The sequence below is a fragment of the Aquarana catesbeiana genome, unplaced genomic scaffold (genome assembly GCF_042186555.1).
Source record: "Aquarana catesbeiana isolate 2022-GZ unplaced genomic scaffold, ASM4218655v1 unanchor233, whole genome shotgun sequence".
Lineage (NCBI taxonomy): Eukaryota > Metazoa > Chordata > Amphibia > Anura > Ranidae > Aquarana > Aquarana catesbeiana.
The window spans coordinates 3,362,888-3,376,341 of NW_027362661.1; the positions used below are offsets into that span (position 1 = coordinate 3,362,888).

The window sequence follows — 13,454 nt, forward strand, 5'->3', positions numbered from 1 at the left end:
GCAGCGGGGAGGATTCCCCCATCCCCCTCCTATGTGTGGATGGGGGAATCACTTCAGTTTTTTCCTCTCATCCCGCTGGATGAACGATAAAACTGAACCATGTATGGCCAGATTTGGAAGCAAGATATATTAATCATCAACTGATCCCCCTGAAGGGGTTAATCTAGGTTCCCACACTATATATGTGTGTATCATCATCTGCTGGAGATAAAAGACATCACAGTGACTATGGAGGAAGAGGACGGACATGACGGGGGGGTTACTGGGTGTAAATAGAAAATAAGATCTTATTACCTCCTCTACTGCCCCTTCCAGCAATGCCTTCTCTCTACTTCCTCCCGACTCACCTCTCACCCGGAACTTCCTGTGTGTAACTGACATCACTTCCTGTCTTCCAAGAGTGGAGCTCCACATTTACAATGTTTCCCGTCATATTTGCATTTCCTGATGGTATCTGGCTGCAGACTGGAGCTCCACTCTGCACAGGAGTCATGTGGCCTCCACAGATTTTATTTTTTTAAATAATTATTATACAGGATTTATATAGCGCCGACAGTTTGCACAGCGTTTTACAACATCGGGGAAGACAGCACAATTGCAATACAATTCAATACAGGAGGCATCAGAGGGCCCTGCTCGTTAGAGCTTACGATCTAGAAATCAACCTTAACCCTTTTGCTGTCAGAGCCGTTTTTGCATTTTCTGCAAACATCTTTAAACAATCACTGTAGCTCTGAAGATTACATAAAAATCCCAAAACATGATATATTTTCTGAAAGCAGACACCCTAGAGAATGAAATAGTGGTAGTTCCAATATTTTATGTCACACGATATTACCACAAAGGAACTTTTAGGTAAAATGTAAAAGCCGAGGTTGCACCGAGTAAATAGATACTCAACATGTCACACCTAAAAATTTGCATTTGCCCGTTAAATGGTGACAAACTTCAGTGCCCCATTATTTTCTATAGCTGATGCTTCAAAATCCCCCTATAGGTCATCAGTTTAGTGTTATGGAGGAGGTCTGGTGCTAGAACTAACATTCCGGTGTGCGCCGTGATATGTAACATTTATATCGCAATAAATGATAAATGAAGTGTGGGCGCCCCTGACACTTGTGTTTACATTCATACGTGTGTAAACAGTATGTGGGGGTGGGGGGCCTAAAAAAAAAAAAACATATTTTGGGGGGGACTTTATGTGTTTGGGTGTAACTTTATTTTTTTTTGTTTAACCACTTCACCACCAGTTGTGAGACGCTGTACCCAAATAAAACGTAAGTCTTTTTTTCCCCACAGATAGAGCTTTCTTTTGGTGGTATTTGATCACCTCTGCGGTTTTTATTTTTTGCGCTACAAACAAAAAAAAACAATTTTTTACTTTCTGCTAGAAAAAATAAAATAAAAAAACTTAAACAATCACATTTCTTCATCAATTTAGGCCAATATGTATTCTGCTACATATTTTTGGTAAAAAAAAAATTCCCAATAAGCATATATTGATTGGTTTGCGCAAAAGTTATAAACCGTGGCATAGATTTATGGACTTTTTTATTTAGTTTACTGGTAATGGCGGCAATCAGCATTTTTTTGGTGGGACTGCAACATTGCGGCAGACAAATCTGACTCTAAGTAACACTTTTTGGGGACCAGTGACACCAATACAGTAATCAGTGCTAAACAAAATGCACTGTCACTGTACTAATGACACTGGAAGGGAAAGGGTTAACATCAGCGGCAATCAAAGGGTTAAATGTGTTCCTAGGGAGTGCTTTCTAACTGTGTGGGGGAGGTGCTTCAACTTTTGGAAGACAGAGATCCTTTTCATGCTTGGCAGAAACACAAGATCTCCATCTTCTCCTCTGACAGAACGGCGATCTGCCTTGTTTACATAGGTAGACTGCCATTCTGCCTCTCTTGGAATGATCGCCGGGCCTACCGGACACGCTGATTGGCTCCTGCTGTGTCCAACCACAGTGCGCCCCAGACCTATTGCACGAAATGATGTACCTGTACGTGATTTTGCACAATAGAGTCGCCTCCCCGCAGTACATGTACATGGAACAGTCGGCAATTGGTTAAGAGGATAGAGACTCTGATATAGAAAGAGAAGCAGCCTAGGATCCGCTTACCTATTTTACAACTGCCCAAAGATGGTGGAGGTTTGTCTGTCTCCTCTGCTAGGTTATACTTCCTGGATTCTCAGCTGCAACATTTTTCTAGGTGGGGGACTATTGATGGTGGGGACCCCATTAAAGCTTTACTGCTGTCTGGGTCTAATAAATATCCTCTGCTGGCCCAATTGGAGGCGGGTGGGTTTTGGGATTGTTCCACATCTCCTACCTTGATCCTCATAGCTAAGGTCTGGGACGAGATGTGACCTATTATGGGCTATGATGGCATTTCCAGATTTCATCCTATCTGGGAAAGGGGGCGACTAGAGGAGATTGGGAAACTACAGGGCTTTTCTGCCTGGTATTCTAGGGGTATACATTTCCTTCCTGTATCAATTATATACCAATGGTCATCTAAAATCCTTTAAAGACTTACAACTCGAGTTTGGTTTACTCACCACTAACATTTATCATTACCTTCATCTTCACCGTCCACATTCTATTCAAACCAGGTCCACATCTCTCATACAGATAGACCCTCCACTCATAGATCAAGTAGCTACTAGCAAGGAGAAGAAACGTCTTATATCATCTTTATATGGGTCTCTTCTTCTATCATCTTTATATGGATCTCTTCTTATATCATCTTTATATGGATCTCTTCTTCTATCATCTTTATATGGATCTCTTCTTATATCATCTTTATATGGGTCTCTTCTTATATCATCTTTATATGGGTCTCTTCTTCTATCATCTTTATATGGGTCTCTTCTTATATCATCTTTATATGGATCTCTTCTTATATCATCTTTATATGGGTCTCTTCTTCTATCATCTTTATATGGGTCTCTTCTTATATCATCTTTATATGGATCTCTTCTTCTATCATCTTTATACGGGTCTCTTCTTATATCATCTTTATACAGGTCTCTTCTTCTATCATCTTTATATGGATCTCTTCTTATATCATCTTTATATGGGTCTCTTCTTATATCATCTTTATATGGATCTCTTCTTCTATCATCTTTATATGGATCTCTTCTTCTATCATCTTTATATGGATCTCTTCTTATATCATCTTTATATGGGTCTCTTCTTATATCATCTTTATATGGATCTCTTCTTATATCATCTTTATATGGGTCTCTTCTTATATCATCTTTATATGGGTCTCTTCTGCTTTGCTCTCAGATCACTCTGCAGCTTTATGGAAGGACAGGGTGGTCTACAGATATCTCTAACATGGATGGAGAGTGGTGGCAATCGATTTTAGAGCAAGTACCTTTAATGTCTATTTCCCCTACCCAATGGTTGTCACAACATTTTGTTCTTCACAGAGTACATAGAACTCCCCTTAAATTGTATAGATGACAATGTAGAGAGAGTCCAGAATGTCCAAGGTATGGCGGTACCACTGCGGACCATATACACATGTGTTGGTGGTGCCCTAAACTGGTGCGCTATTGGAATAGAGTAATATCGGTTATAAACCAAGCATTTCAGGGGTCTACCAAATGACCCTTTGACCTGTATATTAGGGTTTTTGGATGAAGAGCTACTTACACCCCATGTCCGGACCGCTATATCTCGCTTATTGTTTTTAGCAAGTAAATGTATTCTGTTAAAGTGGATAGAGCCTCTACCACCCACGTCTGAGAACTGGAGTACCCAAGATAACTTCACATTGCTTAAGTAGAGACATATCATGAAACACCATGGTGCTCCACTCAAGTTCAATAAATGATAGGACCCGTGGTTACAGGTACCTGGCTTGGCTCCATTGGTCCTCGTTTCTTTACAAATCCTACAGTGATAAATATCTTGTTGGGGAAGCTCTAGAATAGGTTACCTTTAGAACAATAATGTGTGGACACAAATGGACCTCTCGTAATGCAATTCAATATGCTCATAATCTGGTATCTGCAGTAGGTTGGTTTTAAACCTTCAAGTGTTTAGTGTTGTATGCTGTCTCTTTGGACATGTATTGGTTATACCTTATTATATAACAGGCTGCTAGTGGTAAGAAGTATTTATGTCTATTTCAGAGGTCTTCAAACTTTCTAAACAAAGGGCCAGTTTACTGTCCTTCAGACTTTAGGGGTGGCAACCATGAGTAGAAATTGTCCCAGCATCAGTTGGAGTAAACAATGCATCATTTTTGGTGTCAGTGAGAGCAATGGTGCCCTATTGTTGAGGTCATTGGGGGGGAACTGTGCCCCATCGTTGGTGTAATTGGGAGGAATAGTGCCCAATCTTTGGTGTCATTGGGAGAAATGGTCCCCCCATCATTGGTATTATTGGGCCCCATTGTTGGTGTCATTGGGAGGAACTGTGCCCCTTCAATGGTGTCAGTGAATAAAATACTGCCCCAAGGGCCAGATAAAAGCAAAGGGCTGCATTCGGCCCCCTGGGCCACAGTTTGGAGACCACTGGTCTCTTTAATTGTTTTCAAGAGCTGTAGCAATATTCTTGTTCCAAATACGGACTTCAGGGTACTTACTACTGAACTGGTCTTTTAGAGAATGTATGAGGAAAAAATCACAATCACAAAACCTTTAATAAATCACATTTGAAAAATAAATAAAAATATGTGGATACGTTCATATATAAAGTGCTAGGTGCTCAAAATAATATTTTCTACTGCTTCCACTTTACACCTACTTCATTGATCTTATGGTGTTTATCAATAAATTAAATAGACTGATCCATGTGCAAATTTATATACAACATAAAGTACTTTGTGCTCAAGATGCTGTTCCCTGCAGATCCACTGCTTCCACTTTGCACCTACTTCTTTATTCTTCTAATATTTGCTGTTATAGTAAATAAACTAAAAACATGCAAATTCATGTAAACATAGAATATGTTGTGCTTAATACAGTGTCCTCTGCATGTCCACTGCTTTCACTTTGCATCTACTTCAATTAACTTATTTTACAAAAAAAAAAAAATCCACCAATCAGTGAAGAGTTGATAAGGTGTAAAGTTCTCGGTGCTTCAAACTGTGCCAGCTGTAGTGTAGCCACGCCTCCTTCCACCTCTTACACATGTGATGGTGAGGGCGCCCCCTTAGTAGTGGTTCCCCACTCACCAGAGCAATATGACTCCCAGCTTTTCATCTACCAGAGTCACCAACATCCTTCACACTCTCCTCACCTCCGATGGCAAAGGAACTGGATCCTCCTCGCTCACTCCTGAGAGTCTGCTGAGCTTTCTGTCATCTCCCTCCTAGACTCCTCCTCCGACCGCTGTTCTAGCAGGAGCTCCGCCTCTTCATAAACACTCAGAGCTCCGCCTCTTCATACACACTCAGAGCTCCGCCTCTTCATACACACTCAGAGATCCGCCTCTTCATACACACTCAGAGATCCGCCTCTTCATACACACTCAGAGTTCCTCCTCTTCATACACACTCAGAGCTCCGCCTCTTCATACACACTCAGGGCTTCGCCTCTTCATACACACTCAGAGCTCCGCCCCTTCTTACACACTCAGAGCTCCGCCTCTTTATACACACTCAGAGCTCCGCCTCTTCATACACACTCAGGGCTCCACCTCTTCATACACACTCAGGGCTCCGCCTCTTCATACACACTCAGAGCTCCGCCTCTTCATACACACTCAAGGCTCCGCCTCTTCATACACACTGAGAGCTCCGCCTCCTCATACACACTCAGGGCTCCGCCTCTTCATACACACTCAGGGCTCCGCCTCTTCATACACACTCAGAGCTCTGCCTCTTCATACACACTCAGAGCTCCGCCTCTTCATACACACTCAGGGCTCCGCCTCTTCATACACACTCAGAGCTCCGCCTCTTCATACACACTCAGGGCTCCGCCTCTTCATACACACTCAGAGCTCTGCCTCTTCATACACACTCAAGGCTCCGCCTCTTCATACACACTCAGAGCTCCGCCTCTTCATACACACTCAGAGCTCCGCCTCTTCATATACACTCAGAGCTCCGCCTCTTCATACACACTCAGGGAGGAGAGAAAGGGGAAGGATATACAGTACATACACACTACCAGACGTTTCTCAGGGCTGCAGTTCCTCTGAGCTCCACAAGATGGTGATCTCACCTCTACCCAGACAGGAAGTCTCTATGGAATACAGACAGGAAGTAATGACCCTGCAGGAATACAATTTCAAATCATTGATAAGTTTGTTCCACATTGGAGGGGGGGAGTCCCGCCTTTGCGGTGTCTCTCTCCTTGAAAAATACTGGATACATACTGGACACGAGCTCAAGTCATATTCGCCGTTCGGTATGAACGTCGATTTGAACATAAATTCTTTCATTAAACAAGCTTAATCGTTATGCTATATTTTAATTTTATTACTTTTTACCATATTGGTCAAATTCACTCATTTGTATTATGTGTTATTTTATAACCTTATTTTTGACATCATATGTTCCATATTATGATCTGGGAGTCGTTTTAGTTGTTTTAGTTTTGTTCCTTAAATGAGGTCTGTTATTCCCATCTTCGAGGCTCGGGGCACATTTGGTCACTACATTTGTGATGTGGGTTTGCTCCTTGCCTCAATGAGGTTTGGTTACGTCGCTGTGGGTTATGTGACCGGCGTTATGCAACCTTTTAGTTGTATAACGAGATATCTGCCCCGTTGTGGTTTAACTTCCGGGTTGACGCCTCGCGCTGATTCACGTTCCCTTGGCATTGTATTCAGGGTCACGTGACCGAGTGATGATGAAATTACAACCCTGACCCAAGTGTGGCATAGATTAGCCATCACGTGATCGGCGTCACTCTGTTCACGGGCTTTCCTAGTGAGGTATCCGCCTTGTGTTGGCCACGTCATTTCCAGGTTGATGCCACAAGTGTGGTCAAGCCCCCATGACGCTATTCTTGGTGTCCTGAGACCGGGCCCACTTTGCTTATTTGTTCCCGGACTGAGGCTTGGAATTCATGCTGTCATGTGATCAGCTCTGCTCCAATCACCAGTCTTGGGATTTTGGACGTGGAATTTATGCCGGCCGCGCCCCTTCCGGGTAGCTGCCACCTACCACGTTCTGTTGATTGGTTTCTTAATTTATTTGTAATCTATAAATATGTGCAAAGTGGGGGAGCCGATGTACACCCCTGTTGAAGTCCATTGAAACGAAATGTGTCGGGCTTGGCTTTTTATTCTGTGATCACAGTTTTATATATATGGATGTATGTTGTTTTTTTTCAATAAAAACCCACCTTTTTGACCTACACCATATGGAGGCATTTTTTCTTTCTATATCTCCTCGTGAGTTTTTGGCTTTCCACTCAGGCTGTTTAACATCTGAGTTCCAGCCTCACGTTCATCTGCACGATTCCCTGGATCCTTGCCTGGTGTTCGCGGGATTCCCTGGATCGTCTCTGGAAGGCCGCTGATTGAACCATCCTTGTATGACTGACTCATTTTAGCTGACACTCGAGTCTACTGCTTCCGGTAAGAGTACATACCCCTCATCTTGGGTGGAGGACACATTATCCCTGGTGCTCTACATGCCTGCCAAGGCCATTGTACTTCTGAGCAACAACAATTTTTGTGGTGGACTCTATATAAGTTTACCTCAAGGCTTTTCCACCTTTGGGACTTTCCACTTGTGCTTCTATACACTACATATATATCTATATTCACATGTTAAATTTATTTTGTGATTGATTTTCATATGTTTGCTCCATTTTTATATATCATTTGGTATATTGATATGTGATTATAGCCTTTTTTTTAGCGCTACATTTTTTACCATTTTCTTTACCATGTGATCAGCTGTGTCCAATCAAAGCTAATCACATCGTAACCAGGAAGTGCCAGTTATCGGCTTTCCTTTATTCATGCTGACAAGGCATGAGTAGAGGAGAGCTGATCAGCAGTTCTCCTGACAGGGGGGATCTGCACTGATATTAAGCATTTATTATCAGTACAGGCCCAGCAGTGCCTGCCTGTGATGCCAATCAGTGCCCACCAGGTATGCCAATCAGTGTCCACCAGGGATGCTTGTCAGTGTCACCCATCAGTGCTGCATATTAGAGCCTCCTCAACAGTGTCCATTCGTGAAGGAGAAAACTTACGGTACTTATTTACAAAATGTTATAACAGAAAGAAAACCTTTTTTTTCCAGAATTTTCATAATTTTTTGTATTTGTAGCACAAAATAAAGCCCCCAGTGGTGATCAAATACTGCCAAAAGAAAGCTCTATTTGTGTGAAAAAAAGATAAACATGTCATATGTGTACAGTGTTACATGACCGCGCAATTGTCTTTGAAATTGTGAGAGCGCTGAAAGATGAAAATTGGCCTGGGAAGGAAGGGGGGGGGGGGTGAAAGTGTCCGGTATTAAAGTGGTTAAATATGTGGGCAAAAAAAAAACCCCACAAAACTGGCTCTGGCAGTGAAAGGGTTAAAGGAAACGTTCACCGATGGGAACATGTTACATGTTCCTGCAGCGGCTCAGCGATCCGAGTCCTCTGTGTGACAGCAGTGTGGAGAGAAGTTCCCCATACCGGCTGTCACTTTATTTAAAGAGCGCAGCCATGCCACTTATTCACAGAGTTCTGCCCTTTGCTGATGTCGGCTTGTAGTTTTCAATGAACTCCCACACCGCTGCTGAGCTCTCTGGTAGATGAGGAACAAGGAGATTGTCATAAGGAACAAGGAGATTGGGACCCTGATTTAGTCCCTTGGACAACTCGATTTTTCAAAAAATGTCCACACCCCTGGAACTGTTTCTTACATGATGAAGATCAGCCATGGAGTATATCTGAGGTGTATATCAGGGTGTGCTTCTTCCCCACATTAGACCTGTGATGTCCAGCAACATTCATATAGAAGACATTTTCCACACTCAAGGCACTAATCCACCTCGAGGGTTGTGTGGGATCCCTGATGTACAGGAAGACAGGACTTCAGTGAGGAACAATTCCCTCACTCAGGACAGGAAAGTGGTTTCTCCCCCGTGGGAGATCTTTGATGTCTGGAAAGACTGGACTTACGGGAAAAACATTTCCCACACTCAGGACAGGAATACGACTTCTCCCCCATGTGAGATCTCTGATGCGTGTAAAGATGGGACTTCACTGAAAAACATTTCCCACACTCAGGACAGGAATACGGTTTCTCCCCCGTGTGAGATCTCTGATGTGTGTAAAGACTGGACTTCACTGAAAAACATTTCCCGCATTCAGGACAGGCATACGGCTTCTCCCCCGTGTGAGATCTCTGATGTGTGTAAAGATGGGATGTCACTGAAAAACATTTCCCGCACTCAGGACAGGAATGTGGCTTCTCCCCCGTGTGAGATCTCCAATGTGTGGAAAGATGGGACTTCCGTGAAAAACATTTCCCGCACTCAGGACAGGAATAAGGCTTCTCCCCCGTGTGAGATCTCTGATGTGTGTAAAGACTGGACTTCACTGAAAAACATTTCCCGCACTCAGGACAGGAATACGGCTTCTCCCCTGTGTGAGATCTCTGATGTGTGTAAAGATGGGACTTGTCTGAAAAACATTTCCCGCACTCAGGACAGGAATATGGCTTCTCCCCTGTGTGTAATCTCTGATGTGTGTCTAGACAGGACTTCTGTGAAAAACATTTCCCGCACTCAGGACAGAAATACGGCTTCTCTCCTGTGTGAGATCTCCGATGTCTGGAAAGATCAGACTTCTGTGAAAAACATTTCCTGCACTCAGGACAGGAATATGGCTTCTCCCCTGTGTGAGATCTTTTATGCACATTAAGATCAAATTTATAACGGAAACACTTCCCACACTCAGTACAGGAAAACCTCTTATCTGTTGGAAGGACGGCACCTTCCCTCACAGTCTGAGGTTCCTCAGGATAAGAGGAATACGATGGTCCATCTACACTGTGTGGTGTCGGATGGACATTTGAGGTAGTCGGGTTTTCTCCTGGACTATACTGTGTGATGTCCTCATCTTCTACTTTACAATCTGGAGACAAAGTGAGACAATCCTCTGAGGTTTTCCTCATCTCCCGTCCATCTACTAAAATAGGAATAAAAAGATTATTACTAGACATGAGCAGATTGGTTCCTGCTGTGCTCCAATCAAATCATCAGATATAAAATGTCCAGCTGGTAGAAATGGGTGTAACAAAAGAGAATACATATTATCTGTATATATAGCAGTGGGTAGAGGGGAGAGAGCAGAAATCAGGACTATGTAATGTACAACATATTGTATAAGATACAACAGACAGGACTATATAGTATCAGAATGATGTAATGTACAACATAGAGTATATAGTGCAGGGGTCAGGAGTATGTAATGTACACGGTGAGACAATCCTCTGAGGTTTTCCTCATCTCCCGTCCATCTACTAAAATAGAAATAAAAAGATTATTACTAGACCTGAGCAGATTGGTTCCCTTAAACCAGGACTCCGTCCACATCAGGCAGCTTTATCTCTGAGGATCTTACAATTCCATCCTCAAGGTAACTAGTAAATGGGTCCTCTGTAGGGCGGCAACTAATGATTATTTTCATAATTGATTAGTTGGCCGATTATTGTTTTGATTGATCAACTAACTGGATAACAACCTCAAAAAAAGGTTGGTGTATAATTTAGTTAATATTCTTGAATATCTATATACAGCGGTAAATATAAATATCCAGATATATAGTTGGATATTTAATCCACTCTGAGAATAACAGACAGATAGATGTATTATTAGAGGGAGAATCTGCTACATATCAGAATCAGAGATCAACATTATTAAAATGTAAAAAAGAGGTAAAATGTTGTTTTGCAGATGATCAGACAGGAGTGTAATATAATATGATGGATGACAGACTCCCTTGTCATAGACAGGTAGGTGGGTACAAGCTCCCTGCACCTGATGTCACTTATGCTGGCCGTACACAAACTCATTTTTATTTCAAAAATTATGTTATGTTTTAAGGACATTCATCCAATTTTCTAACCATTAGTGGGATCAAACAGGCGTTCATTTTTGACCACAGTGACAGGAAAATTCAAAATGCAGAACAGAAAACTTCTCCTGATCGAACAAATTTTCAAATAGTGTATGTGGTTTTTGCTCAGAAGTTACATTTGTTTTAAAATTGAATGTTTAAAGCAAGTTGAATTTTCGAAAAACACTTGTCCATTCATCGAATGTACAAATAATTTTCATACAAATATTTGTGCGAATATTCTTGTCCAAAAATGGATCAGTGTATGGCCAGCATAGGACATTTAGTAGCAGCAGCGTGATTTTTTTAAAACATATATTATGATGGGGTTAAAAAAAAAAATAGTTCTTTATATTACAAAAACAGCAGATAATCACTACTATAAATATATGCTACTATATATTAATATATAACTATATTTATACTGTGAAATTGTGAAAATAATATATCAGATATAGAATAATAAATATACCCAGAAGTAGGATATATGGGAATTCTACCTGGGAGTCACACATGAAGCTATATGGCGGTTAGAGGGGGACATTTTTTTATATTAAAGTAGTACTGAAAGCTAAGACTTTTTTATGGATATAATAATTTTATATATAATGCACAATACTAGTAAACTTTTACTTTATGTAATAGTAATGCCTTCTATTACCTCCAGTCTATCCGCCTCCAACTTCTCTGGGTTCAGATGCTGATCTTCCCTGCACAGAGCCCTTAAAGTCATTGTAAATGTTGGATTTCTTTTTTAAATAAACTTGTCATACTTACCTGCTCTGTGTAATGGTTTTGCACAGAGCAGCCCTGATTCTCCTCTTGTGGACCCCCCCTCCCCCCACGTCTGGCTACCCCTGCATTCAGAGTGCTCCTAAAGGAAGCCGCAAAGTATAGTATAGAGTTCCCCTATAGGAAGCCACAATGTATAGTATAGAGTTCCCCTATGGGAAGCTACAAAAACTTCTGCCTTTAGAATCACTTGCTTGCTTCTCTTGCCCAGGACTACATGTCCCATGAGGCATTGCTCCTCACACATCCAAGTTTTCAGGCATTTACTGACATGTATGGATGGTGTATTGAGCTGTATTTTCTGATATGTAAAGAAATAATGCATTATGTATGCAGACCAACTAATCGATTATGAAAATTGTTGACAACTATTTTCATAATCGATTATAATCAATTTTGATGATTAGTTGTTTCAGTTCTACAGCTCTGAATCTCCTACCAGTTCATTTCTTTATTCATGGACCTTAGTCAGAGAGTGAGGAAACAACGAGAACTGTCTTTTATAGGAGTGACAGTGATGAGGGGATTATAGGACGAGTGTCCCCACCCCCTCTATCACTCATTGCCATATTCCCAACACAAGAAGTCCTGCACTTCCTTATTTAGTCCATGATTTAGTCATGAATAACAGCAGGGCTGAGCCCAACCAGAGGTCAAAGAGTGAGGATGGGGCAGAACAACCAAGCTGAAGACTGGACTGTTCCTGAAGACCACCATCATTGGGCTATTGACTCCTCCCTCATTATAACTTTCGGTTTAAGGTTCCAAATTCTGAGGATGTTATCACATTATTATAAACATGTAAAAGTCTGTGCTCCAATCAAATCATCAGATATAAAATGTCCAGCTGGTAGAAAATGGGTGTAAAAGAAGTCAGGACTATGTAATGTACAACTTATTATATAGGATACAACGGTTAGGATTTTATAGTATCAGAATTATGTAATGTACAACATAGAGTATATAGTGCAGGGGTCAAGAGTATGTAATGTACAACATAGAGTATATAGTGCGGGGGTCAGTAGTATGTAATGTACAGCATAGAGTATATAGTGCAGGATCAGGAGTATGTGATATACAATATAAATTATACACTGTAATGCCGCGTACACACGGTCGGACTTTTCGTCTACAAAAGTCCGACAGCCTGTCCGACATACTTCCGACGTACCTTCGGCGGACTTGCGGCAGACTTTCTTACGAACGGACTTGCCTACACACGACCACACAAAAGTCCGACGGATTCGTACGTGATGACGTACACCGGACTAAAATAAGGAAGTTCATAGCCAGTAGCCAATAGCTGCCCTAGCATGGGTTTTTGTCCGTCGGACTAGCACACAGACGAGCGGATTTCGGGGTCCGTCGTACTTACGACGTAAAGATTTGAAGCATGTTTCAAATCTAAAGTCCGTCGGATTTGAGGCTAAAAAAGTCAGTTGAAAGTCCGGAGAAGCCCACACACGATCGGATTACCAGCCAGCTTTAGTCCGTCAGCGTCCGTTGGACTTTTGTAGACGAAAAGTCCGACCGTGTGTACGCGGCATAAGGATCAGAACTCACAATATTGGTAATCAGTAAATGCCTAAATGTTCACATGAGACAAGTTGCA

General features: G+C 41.8%; 2 protein-coding genes across 2 annotated transcripts in view; both read right to left on the reverse strand.

Annotated features, from left to right (window-relative positions):
* The window catches only part of LOC141121822 (uncharacterized), a 40,270-nt gene extending 39,864 nt beyond the window's left edge, over positions 1–406 (reverse strand). Inside the window, exon 1 of the mRNA XM_073611538.1 lies at positions 295–406. The gene's annotated coding sequence lies outside the window, so the exon portion shown is untranslated. The remainder of the gene's footprint in view (positions 1–294) is intronic.
* LOC141121905 (uncharacterized) overlaps positions 1–13,454 on the reverse strand; it is a 619,894-nt gene that overhangs the window by 242,301 nt on the left and 364,139 nt on the right. The window lies entirely within an intron of this gene.